The sequence below is a fragment of the Rana temporaria genome, chromosome 7, assembly GCF_905171775.1.
Source record: "Rana temporaria chromosome 7, aRanTem1.1, whole genome shotgun sequence".
NCBI lineage: Eukaryota > Metazoa > Chordata > Amphibia > Anura > Ranidae > Rana > Rana temporaria.
The window spans coordinates 134749562-134762482 of record NC_053495.1 but is presented as its reverse complement, the minus strand read 5'-3'; the positions used below and the strand labels follow the sequence as shown (position 1 = coordinate 134762482).

Genomic DNA, 12921 nt, shown 5'->3' with positions numbered 1-12921 from the left:
CAATGGGGAAATTTGGCTCGCCGAGATCCTGAACAGCCTAACAAGGAACTAGACGAGCAAAACTATGTGTTTCGCCTGTCGAGTTTCTCGGTCGTGTGTACGAGGCTTTACAGATTCTCAATTGTATTTAGGTCTGTAAATGTGAATGACTGGGCCATTCTAACACATGAATATGCTTTGATTTAAACCATTCCATTCTAGCTCTGACTGTATGTTTAGGGTCGTTGTCCTGCTGGAAGGTGAACCTCCGTCCCAGTCGCAAGTCTTTTGCAGACTCTAACAGTATTTTTTTCTGAGATTGCCCTGTATTTGGCTACATCCATCTTCCCATCAACTCTGACCAACTTCCCTGTCCCTGCTGAAGAAAAGCATCCCCACAACATGATGCTGGCACCACCATGCTTCACGATGGGAATGGTGTGTTCAGGGTGATGTGCAGTGTTAGTTTTCCGCAATACACAGCGTTTTGCTTTTACTCTGAGTACCTTCTTCCACAGGTTTGCTGTGTCCCCCACATGGCTTCTCACAAACTGCAAATGGGACTTCTAATAGCTTTATTTCAACAATGGCTTTCTTATTGCCACTCTCCCATAAATGCCAGATTTGTGGAGTGCACAATGACTATTAGTTTTCCTGTGGACAGATTCTCCCACCTGAGCTGTGGATCTCTGCAGCTCCCCCAGAGTTATCATGGGCCTCTTGGCTGCTTTTCTTATTAATGCTCTCCTTGCCCGACCTGTCTGTTCAGGTGGATGGCCATATCTTACTAGGTTGGCAGTTGTGCCATACTCTTTCCATTTTCAGATGATGGATTGAACAGTGTGCCTTTAAATGTTCAAGCTTGGGAGATTTTTTTATAACCTGATTTAAACGTCTCCAAAACTTTATACCTGACCTGTCTGGTGTGTTCCTTGGCCTGCTGTTTGTTCACCAAGGTTCTCTAACCAACCTCTGAGGGCTTCACAGAACAGTTGTATTTGAACTGAGATTAAATTACACACAGGTGGACTATATTTACTAATTAGGTGACTTCTGACGGCAGTTGGTTCCACTAGATTTTAGTTGGGGGTATTAGAGTAAAGGGAGCTGAATACAAATGCATGCCACACTTTTCAGATATTTATTTGTAAAAAAGAAATATAACCATTTATCATTTTCCTTCCACTTCACAATTATGTGCCAATTTGTGTTGGTCTATCACATAAAATCCCAATAAAATACATTTACGTTTTTGACTGGAAAATTTTAAGGGGTATAAATACATTTCGAAGAAACTGTATGTGTGTTGATGCATATACAGTACAGACCAAAAGTTTGGACACACCTTCTCATTCAAAGAGTTTTCTTTATTTTCATGACTATGAAAATTGTAGATTCACACTGAAGGCATCAAAACTATGAATTAACACATGTGGAAATTATACATAAAAAAGTGTGTAACAACTGAAAATATATTTCATATTCTAGGTTCTTAAAAGTAGCCACCCTTTGCTTTGATTACTGCTTTGCACACTCCTGGCATTCTCTTGATGAGCTTCAAGAGGTAGTCACCTGGCGCAGCACCCCATCACTCTCCTTCTTGGTCAAATAGCCCTTACACAGCCTGGAGGTGTGTTTGGGGTCATTGTCCTGTTGAAAAATAAATGATGGTCCAACTAAACGCAAACTGGATGGAATAGCATGCCGCTGCAAGATGCTGTGGTAGCCATGCTGGTTCAGTATGCCTTCAATTTTGAATAAATCCCCAACAGTGTCACCAGCAAAGCACCCCCACACCATCACACCTCCTCCTCCATGCTTCACGGTGGGAACCAGGCATGTAGAGTCCATCCGTTCACCTTTTCTGCGTCGCACAAAGACACGGGGGTTGGAACCAAAGATCTCAAGTTTGGACTCATCAGACCAAAGCACAGATTTCCACTGGTCTAATGTCCATTCCTTGTGTTCTTTAGCCCAAACAAGTCTCTTCTGCTTGTTGCCTTTTGTTAAAAAAAATACAAGCAGAGGACACATTCAATGAAACATACATACCAATCCAATCATAAGAACCATAGCTATAGTCCTCTATTATTTTGAAATCTCATGCCCTAATGTAAAGTTTGAGCATGAAGTTCACATAGCGAAAGGGTCAAATCATAAAAATATTCTCAAAGTGAACATGTATTCTAGATAAATGGCCAGATTCAGAGAGAGTTACGCCGGCGTATCAGTAGATACGCAGACGTAACTCTGAATCTGCGCCGTCGTAAGTTTAAGTGTATTCTTAAACTGAGATACACTTAAACCTAGCTAAGATACGACAGCCTGCGCCGTCGTATCTTAGGGTGCAATATTTAGGCTGGCCGCTAGGTGGCGCTTCCGCTGAGTTCGGCGTAGAATATGTAAATGCCTAGATACGCCGATTCACGAACGTACGTGTGCCCGTCGCAGTAAAGATACGCCATTTACGTAAGGTTAAAAATCCACGCATGCTCAGAATCAAGTCAACGCATGCTTGGAAGCATTGAACTTCATTTTTTTCAGCACGTCGTTGTGTTTTACGTCACCGCGTTTTGACACGATCAGTTTTTTAAACGATGGTGTGTAGGCATGACTGACCATCAGTTAGCTTCATCGGTTAACCGATGAAAACGGTCCATCAGACCGTTCTCATCGGATGGACCGATCGTGTGCACAGGGCTTAAGACTTCACCTAGATACTAAACATACATTACCAGAATTTTTAATTTGGTATGTTTCTAAGCAAGGATGGACTATCCAAAAGTCAGCATTTGCTTAGGCATACTCTCATGAGCTTGGACCTCGTTATAGGTCACTTCAAGTACCAAGCACTGCTGCTTTGGAAAAGGGGAAAGGGATAAATGTCTATTTACCTCATGCCGTGGAAGTACGTAGAGATGGATGGTTTGCCTAAAGGCACTAATAAATAATAGCGGATTTCAAAGGTGGGGGCGCACCATTTCCTTCCACAAATTATCTGATAACTTTGCAAGCCATTTGCTTGCTTCATCAGCATGTAGACTAAAATTGGATTAATATAAAGAAAATAGGCATAGCCCCTGCATAATATGCAAATTTGTGAAGTGTCAATATGAGTTCAATGGGTTTGGTTTTCTGAAACTGGACTGGAGTACAAAATCTGGAGAAGCTAGTAGCCAATCAGCTTCTAACTTTAGCTTGTTCAATTAAGCTTGGACAAAAAAAAAATGGAAACTGATTGGTTTCTATGCAGAGCTGCATCCGATTTTGCTCTCTCCAGTTTTAGTAAATCAACCCCAGTGTGTCTTTTTTCAATCTGACTTTGTTAGTAATTTAAGAGTTGAGTGATTCCTATTAGTAAAGCAACATACCTTAACCACTACCTGACGTCCGTACGACTTTATACGGCTGCGGGGTGGTTCTAATTCTCTAACTGGTCGCGTTTTCACGGCCTGCGCGCGCAGTCAGCGGCGCGGGCGAGCGCGCGTCCGGTGGTGGCGTGCGCGTGCTCGCCGCATCGCTGAGATGCTGATGCGAGTGCCTGGCGGCCGTAATGTCCGCCAAGCACTCGGGATCGGCGGCTACAGGGACAAAACGTGGAGCTCTGTGTGTAAACACAGAGCTCCACGTCCTGTCAGGGGAGAGAGGAGACCGATCTGTGCCCCTTGTACATAAGGACATAGATCGGTCACCTCCCCCAGTCACCCCCCTTCCCCCACAGTTAGAACACAATTCAGGGTACACATTTAACCCCTTCCTCACCCCCTAGTGTTAACCCCTTCAATGCCAGTCACATTTATACAGTAATTAGTGCATATTTATAGTACTGATCGCTGTATAAATGTGCATGGCGCCAAAAATGTGTCAAAAGTGTCCGATCTGTCCGCCATAATGTCGCAGTCACGAAAAAAATGCTGATCGCCGCCATTAGTAGTAAAAAAAAAATAATAAAAAATAATAATAATTCTGTCCCCTATTTTGTAAGCGCAATAACTTTTGCGCAAACCAGACGCTTCTTGCGATTTTTTTTATTTTATTTTTTTTACCAAAAATATGTAGAAGAATACATATCGCCTAGACTGATGTATTAAAAAAAATTGGGCTATTTATTACAGCAACAAGTAAAAAATATTGTTTTTTTTTTCAAAATTGTCGCTCTATTTTTGTTTATAGCGCAAAAAATAAAAAGCGCAGAGGCGATCAAATACCACCAAAAGAAAGCTCTATTTGTAAAGGGGAAAAAAGGACGTCAATTTTGTTTGGGAGCCACGTCGCACGACCGCGCAATTGTCAGTTAAATTGATGCAGTGCCGAAAGCTGAAATTTCACCTGGTCAGGAAGCGCTCACCTGAGGGGAACAAAGAAGCAGGAGAAGGACCAGAGGAGCAGGGGGACGACAGAGAAGCATGGGGGGAGGGGACAGACAGCTGACTCAACAGCTATGGCCTGGGAGTTTCTCACTTCTACCTAATCTTGTCCCATAAGGGGGGCACCGAACTGATTCTTTGCCCCGGGTGAAATAATGTCTAGCTTCCCAACTGGTACTGCCTATAAGAGTACCAGTACCAGCCGTTCTACTCTAATAAAGTAGAACGGCTAGTGGCTAGTGAAGGGGGAGGGGGGGTGCGGGAGTTGTCAGGCCGCCATGGGAGAGACCTGTCAAAGTGGGCCAGTCTGGATGAAGTCCAGGGCCAAATTTCTGTCCCAGTCTAGCCCTGGGGACCATTGTCATTTATACAGCGTTCAGTGCTATAAAAATGCACTGATTACTGTGTAAATGACACTGGCAGGGAAGGGGTTAAACAATAGGGGGTGGTGAAGGGGTTAAGTGTGTCCTAGGGAGTGATTCTAACTGTGGGGATGCTGGGCTACAAGTGACATGACAGTGATCACTGCTCCAGATGACAGGGAGCAGCAGCAAATCTACCTCTAAAGCCTCGTACACGAGCTCGGTTTTCTCGGCCGAGTAAACCGTGTGTGTGTACGAGGCTTTGAGGTTTCTCATCAAGAAAACTGCCCAGAATCTAGACGAGAAAAATAGAGAACCTGTTCTCTATCGTCTTGTGATGATTCTCGGCACTTTTTTACCTGCCGAGAAACCCGAGCGTGTGTATACTGACCTCTCCATGGACACCCGCACATGCTCAAAATTACTTTGATGCATGCCCGGTAGCTTCCAAGGCATAGGTAGGGTGTAGCAAGATGGAGGCGCATGCTCATCGTAATCGATGACGTCACCGCTTTCGTGCCATTCAAAAGAACGGCGGTTCTTTTGAATGGAGTGTCTGTACACTCAGCCGTTTTTTTACTGACGAGATTCTGGGCCGTGTGTACAGGGCTTATATCTCAGGAACACTTACCGTATTTATCGGCGTATACCGCGCACTTTTTTTCCCTGAAAATCAGGGCAAAATCGTGGGTGCGCAGTATACGCCGATACCCGCTTTCCCGCGCCGAGTTTTGAATACTGCTCCGACATATACCGAGCGCAGTACACTCGGGTATAGTCGGGCAGTCTCGGCTCCTTCCGCGCTCACGTTCTGGACATACAGGACGTCAGCACGGGTAGCCGAGCATTGCCGACAATACATGAGTGTACTGCGCTCTGTATATGTCGGCGCAGTATTCAAAACTTGGCGCGGGAAACGAGCAGGGAGGACGCGAGGACACCGCAGAAGGATGCCGGACCCGCCAAAGAGGACACCGGACCCGCCGAAGAGGACACCGGACCCGCCGAAGAGGACACCGGACCCGCCGCAGAAGGACACCCAAAGCCGCAGAAGGACACCCGAAGCCACAGAAGGACGCCGGACCCGCCGAAGAGGACACCCGAAGCCGCAGACGAATGTTGGACCCGACAAGGCCGCCGATGGACGCCGCGCAAGACACCAAAACTGTAAGTACAAAAACCACAAAAAAAATTTTTTACACAGGATTCGGGTCAACTTTGGGGGTGCGCGGTATACGCGGGAGCGCGTTATACCGCGATAAATACGGTATACATATCACATAGATGTGTTTGTAATTTTCCATCTTCCATTCATGTAATCATCCAGCACAGTGGCAGTGTGAGATGTATGTGACTGGGAATATGGTTCATTACCATGTTGAGTTACAGTTCTAAAGCATTACTAACAGCCTCAGGTGTTTAATAAATACTTGTGAGCAAGATGAAAGAAGAAGCAGATTTGAAGCGAAGAAGTGCATATTATACAGGGATTTTATGAATGCCATAGTATAAAAAAATTCTGTTGAGCTAGGTAATCACCTGCTGATACACAACGTTGTAGTCAGTGTTTCAAGCTTATTCTAACACCTTTTTTCACAGTAAATTGGCGCCAAAAATATTAGCTTCCATCGTCACCGTGTTAGCATTTGTGCAATGTATGCTACAATGTGCAGAGCAGCTTTTTACAAATAAATGCAGCTTCATAAAAGATGTATAAAACAAGAGCTAACCTAACAGCATATTGCAGATTTTCAACTTGAGACTATTAAAGTCGCTTAGTATAACAACTTAACACACTTACCTCATATTTGGTCATTAAGAGAAAATGTATACAGTATACATTCTATATAAGCTGTTCCTTATAATCGCAACAACCTCAAAGCTTTTTTCACCACCTCCAATACATCATGATGACCAACATCAAGGTTTTTGAAGGAGGAATGTATAAATAAAGAATTGCATCTCTTAGCTCTCCTTTTGTGAAGGAGCAAGAGGGGACACACTTTCTTCATTACAGGCAGTTGAAACATGCACTTATTTAAATTTCAAGCCTTGCCAAAGTCAGACTGTCATAGCCACCCCTCCCCCTACTTTTTAATGACAACACTTACTTCATTACCTTCACACAAGGTCTCCTATACTGTTTTATTTTTTATTTTTTACAGGAGATGAAAAGAGAGGGACTTATAGGAGCATGTTTGTGCAGTTTTAACCATTTCCTATATATACAAAACAAATATACAAATTTTTAGACTTAACATACACCTTAATATTTTGTACTTGTTAGGCTGGATCGAAGAACACCTCAGATTGCGTCTTCACGTTCTTGATCCTTTTTAGATTAGTACAGGTGTTCTTTGTTTCTTTTTGCTTCCAATGGAAAACACCAACTCTTGGCCCAAGGAACACTAAAGCCTCGTACACACGATCAGTCCATCCGATGAGAACGGTCTGAAGGAATTTCCGACAACAAATGTTCGATGGGAGCTTGTTGTCGGAAATTCCGACCGTGTGTAGGATCCATCGGACATTTGCTGTCGGAATTTCTGACAGCAAATGTGAGAGCTGGTTCTCATATTTTCCCACAACCAAATCTGTTCTCGTAAATTCCGATCGTGTGTAGCCAATTCCGACGCACAAATTTCCATGCATGCTCTGAATCAAGTACAAGATGAAAGCACTCGTTCTGGTAAAACTAGCATTCGGAATGGAGATAGCACATTCGTCACTCTGTAACGGGCTGAAAAGCACAAGGCTGAAAAGCTTGAATCGTCTCTCACCAAACTTCTACTAACACGACTGGTATTGAACTTCCCTTTAATAGTGCCATTTGTGCGTGTTGTTCATGACCGCGTTCCTGGCGTTTGGAATTTCTGACCACATTTGTGCGACCGTGTGTATGCAAGACAAGTTTGAGCCAACATCCGTCGGAAAAAAATCCACGGTTTTGTTGTCGGAATGTCCGATCGTCGGTATGCGGCATAAGGCTGTTAAGATTGGTGAGGTTTATGACACCATGCATATATACCAAAGAAAATGGTATTTATGGGAAACCTCACTACTGGTTTAATGTCCACTACTGTTATTCTAATTAAAGCGGAGGTTCACCCTAAAACAATTATATACCATTCCAACCAGCATACTGCCGACATAGAGGCGTAGATAATTGACATGCGGCTAAGGCGTGTCACGCGTTCCGAAAATAGCCGGACTGGTACTCGGCTCTATAAGGCGCTATACGGCGCCTGCGCACAGACTAGGAGCTGACTGTGCAGGCGCCGTATATAGCCGAGTCCCAGTTCGGCTATTTTCGGAACGTGTGACCCGCATTAGCCGCACGTCAATCATCTACGCCTCTTCATAGGAACGCCTATTCCCCGCGGGAGTCAGAAAAGAAAAAGAACGATAAAACGGTATGTACAGCGAAAAAAAAATAAAACAGCATACTGTGCATGTCGGCAGTATGCTGGTTGGAATGGAATATAATTGTTTTAGGGTGAACCTCCGCTTTAATCACACCCACAGATCTTTTCCCACAAATGTTATATAGATTTATAAATCCAATATATGTATTTTCTCATATGACTTTACTCGGATATAATGTATAATGCAAATGACTCTCTCACTTGTTCATCTTCTACCACTGTTAAAATCTTATTCTATGACCTTATCCATAATAAAAAACGTTTGTAAACAAAAAAAAGATTAGTGAGGTTCAACAAGGGCTTTTTAAGTAAAGGATTGACTAGTACGGGTTTTAGAGGGTTGTGGAAGATGCCAGTTGAGGATGTGAGTTATAGAGTGCAGAACAGAGCAAAAGGGTGACTGTAGAAATGAACTAGGGTCCATGGGGCAGGTGGTTAGGCAGGTATTGGAGACATGGTTGGTAACTTCCTCTATAGTAGCAGTGTTAAACAAAGTAAGTATTGAATGTGCTGGTAGACAAGGAATGTTAGGTGAGATATCTGTACAGTGCAGATATTATCATAAATTGTAACAGTCTTATTTTTTAAGTGATTTGGCAGTGAAGGACATAGTAGAGAATTAAAAGCAGAAAATAATTGACAGGGATTGCGTGAAAGGGTGTTAATGAGTGTGTTACAATGTGTCTGTTTGACAGTGTGCAGACAGCAATTGTAATTTTTGAGGACATATTTATACTGGGTGAAGTCTTGCTTGGACTTAGTTTTATGCCACAGATGCTCAAGAATTAAGCAAAAGCCTGAGCCTTCTGGTTTTGTCTGTGTGCTAGGGCTGTAGCAGTCTGGGCCTGGTTTTGTGTGTAGTGAGGGGGGCAAGTGTGTCCAGGGAGGATATAGTTATATATAAATATTAGGGATGGTCTTGTTTCCAGTATATATGCGGTGATATTTGTCCTTGCAATTTTTAGTTTCTCCTTTTGCTGTATTTTTGAGATGAATTGTTTTTTTATTTTCAAAATTGTAAATCATACATACTTTTCATCTGTTATAAAGTTATATGCACTTCACATGTGGACCATAGGAATTAATACTAATAAGACCTGAGCCCTGTGGTAGAGAGGAATGCCATAGTATATGTACTTTGTTTGCCTCAGAGAACTCTGTCAGAAGACTTAATCAATTTTGCGTTCATTCGCAGTCTCCATCCTAGTTCACATCATAGTTGGAAATGCTTCAAAAATGTATTATTACATGTATATATTTAGATATAGGGGGCCAAATTCTCAAAAGAGATACGCAGACTTAACTCCATTTTTCTAATTTTACACGGCGCGTATATTTGCGCGCGATCGTCAAAATGACTTAAGCAAAGATTTCCGTATTTTCAGCCGTACTTAAAGTAGTTACACCTGCGCATTCCCGGGCGCAAATTACGCTAGGCTCGCCGCTGTTTTTGATAGGCAAAGATGCAAATGAGGGAGTTAGGGCGATTCTCAGAATTAAGTGTGTGTGCCGTATTTTCCGCCCTGTGCGCACCTGTTAGTTTTTCTGACTAAATTTCCACATTATAAAACCAGCCCTAATTTTACACATGCTGTGGAAGGGTTTGCAGAAGGGAGTTACAGCTCTAGTTGTGAAGTTTGTTGCTGAAAAATGCCAGGACCAGCAATGATTTTGACGGCACTTGCTGCCTTACAGGCACAAAGGAGGAGGAGGGCACAGAGGAGGAGGATGAGGGCACAGGCGCGTGTTTATCGGCCACGCCGTGATATTTGGCAAATGCCAGTTTATGAGGTCATTGGCAACTACCGATTTGATAGGGAGGCCATCCTGGAGATTACCCAACTCCTTCATGAGGATCTAATCGCCCCAACCCTACGTTCCCATGCCCTGACACCTCTGGAAAAAGTTATGGCAACACTGCATTTTCTAGCGAGTGGCTCCTTCCAGCGAGCATCTGGAGGTGTGGCTGGGATGGTGCAGTCCACCATGAGTAAATGCCTACATCAGGTGGTCCCTGCCATACTGCGGCGCATGAGCCATCAGTTTGTCATGCCCACCCAGGAGGACCAGCGTGTGCAAGCCATGACAGACTTCTACAATATTGCTGGCTTTCCTAAGATCATCGGTGCGATTGACTGCACCCATGTGGCACTCCAGCCCCCCCATGAAACTGAACACCTGTTCAGAAACAGAAAAGGGTGGCATTCCATCAACGTCCAGATGATTGTAGATGCCCATGGCCTCATCTGGCACGTTTGTGCCAAGTTTCCAGGGTCGTGCCACGACAGTTTTATTCTACGGCAGACCAAGATCTACCAAGACTTGGAGATGAACGTTTATGGAGACAGCTGGCTGATTGGTGAGTGACATTGGTGTCAGGTATGCCCCCCCCATGATGGAGACATCACAAGGGGCACATGCATGACTAATATTCTCCTGTCTTTTCCCTTACAGGTGACTCAGGATATGCATTGGGACCCCACCTGATGACCCCCTTTAGAAACCCCCAAACACCCGGAGAACGAAAATACAATGAGGTGCACGTCCAGACCCGGGCTATAGTTGAGCGGACTTTTGGCATGCTAAAGTCACGATTCCGATGCCTGGACAAGACTGGGGGTACACTATTGTATTCCCCAGACTTTGTATGCAAAATTATTGGTGCATGTTGCATACTGCACAATTTTGCATTAAGAAAGGGCATGCATGTGGAGATATCTCCTGACCTAACCCCCCACCCAGGCAACCCCCCCCCCCAAACCCCTCTACCCGGTCTGCTGAGGGCCAGGCAATCAGGAGACAACTGTCTGAAGGCATCTTTGCCCAGTAAATGCATCCTAATACAATTTTTGTTTTTGATTTGCCAAGACCAAATCACAGAGATTATGTGACCTTTAAATCTTTATTTTGTTAAATAAATGCACATTACTTATATGCCAAACAGAATGTTTATTTTGATTTACAAAACGCACATTAATTATCTCACAATGAGAATGCATGAATGCACGTCACTGTGGTCCCTAGCACAGACACATCACATGCACATAGAATTGGATTAGATCCAAGTACCCCCCCCCCCCATTGGTACTTGGGAGCAGTAACGCCCCGCCACGGCTCCAATTATGTCACTGTGCATTCATACACCATTCAGGAACCTAGGATGACTTCTCCCTGGTCCTGGGGATCCCTACTCCACCAAAACTGAGGGTGACACCCTTATGTTTTCAGGAATGCCATCCCCCCACATTCACACATCATTCACACACATATACCAAATCATAAGTACAGTGTAAAAAAAAAAAAAAAAAAAGTACCCCTGCAAATTAGGGATGTTGCCGAGTGCTCCTTCTGGGCTGCCCACGGGCACGGTCACGGGGACGGGCACGGGGACGGCCACGGGGACGGCCACGGCCAACTGGGGGATCTTCACGGGGGGGGGGTCTGTGCAGGGGAGGGAGTATTTTCAGGGGGGGGGGAATGTGCAGGGGAGGGAGTATTCTCAGGGGGGGGGGACTGTGCAGGGGAGGGAGTATTTTGAGGGCGGGGGGACTGTACAGGGGAGGAAGCAGCCTCCCCTGGTGTCTGTCCTCCTGCTGGCCTTCCCTCCAAGGCAACGGCTATCCTTGTCAGACAGGAAGTTATGGCAGCCGTATTGGCCTGCACAGCCCGGGTATTGGCCTGCACAGCCTGGGTGAGGGCAGTCACCTCCTGGGCCACACCTGTTGTGGCGTTCCTCATGTCCCACAAACAGGTGATGACCCCCACGGAGTTGGTGGCCACGTCACCCAGTGACTCCCTCATTGCACCCAGGCTGCGCTCCACCTTGCTGATAGTTTTTTGTATTGCAGACAGACTGCGGGTCTGCCGGACATTGTCCCTCAACAGACTGACCGGCAGACGCACCAACCCCCCCCTGTTTTCAGGGGTCGGCATCCTACTTGCCCCTGAGGCTTGTGGCCTTGGAGGAGGAGTTGGAGTGAGCCATGGGTGCTGCTGCATGTTGGAGGAGGGTTGGAAGGGGCGACCCATGATGGTGGCCTGACTTCTGGGCGCCTGTGGGGTTCCCTCAGGGGATGATTCAAAGGTCATATCTTGGCCCATCATTATTTCCTGCCCAATCAGAATATTGTCATCTTCCTCCCCCTCATCCTCCTCCCACTCAACATCCAAATTATCCTCCCATGGCGAATCCTGCCCTTCTTGGGACTCTGCATGAGCCTGTCTTGGGGGTGGTGCAGCAGCCTGCCCTGATGGGCCAGCAACCTCCTGACCTGATGGGCCAGCAACCTCCTGACCTGATGGGCCAGCAACCTCCTGACCTGATGGGCCAGCAACCTCGTGACCTGATGGGGCTGCCACCTCCTGGGCTGATGGGGCTGCCACCTCCTGGGCTGATGGGGCTGCCACCTCCTGGGCTGATGGGGCTGCCACCTCCTGGGCTGATGGGGCTGCCACCTCCTGGGCTGATGGGGCTGCCACCTCCTGGCCATCTGGGGAGGACACAAAACAATCACAGGTTGTTGGATCCATACACTTGGCACATCTTCCCTTCCCCCACCCACACATACTAATCACCAGATAGAAATTCCAAAAAATTACCTGTCCTCATAAGAGGATCATTGTCAAAGCCAGGCAGGCCCACCACCTGCTGTGGGTGGAAACACTGGGCCACTGCCCATTCCTCCTCACTCATCCTGACTGGGCAGGGTCCCCCTCCTCCAGTGCCCCTGGTATGGGCATGCAGCGTTGCCAGCTTGTTCCGGGACACGCTCCTCAAGTCATTTATTT

At 45.7% G+C, this 12921-nt stretch overlaps 1 protein-coding gene across 1 annotated transcript in view; it reads left to right on the top strand.

Annotated features, from left to right (window-relative positions):
* PLPPR5 (phospholipid phosphatase related 5) overlaps positions 1 to 12921 on the top strand; it is a 348637-nt gene that overhangs the window by 169273 nt on the left and 166443 nt on the right. The gene's annotated exons all lie outside the window — the stretch shown is intronic.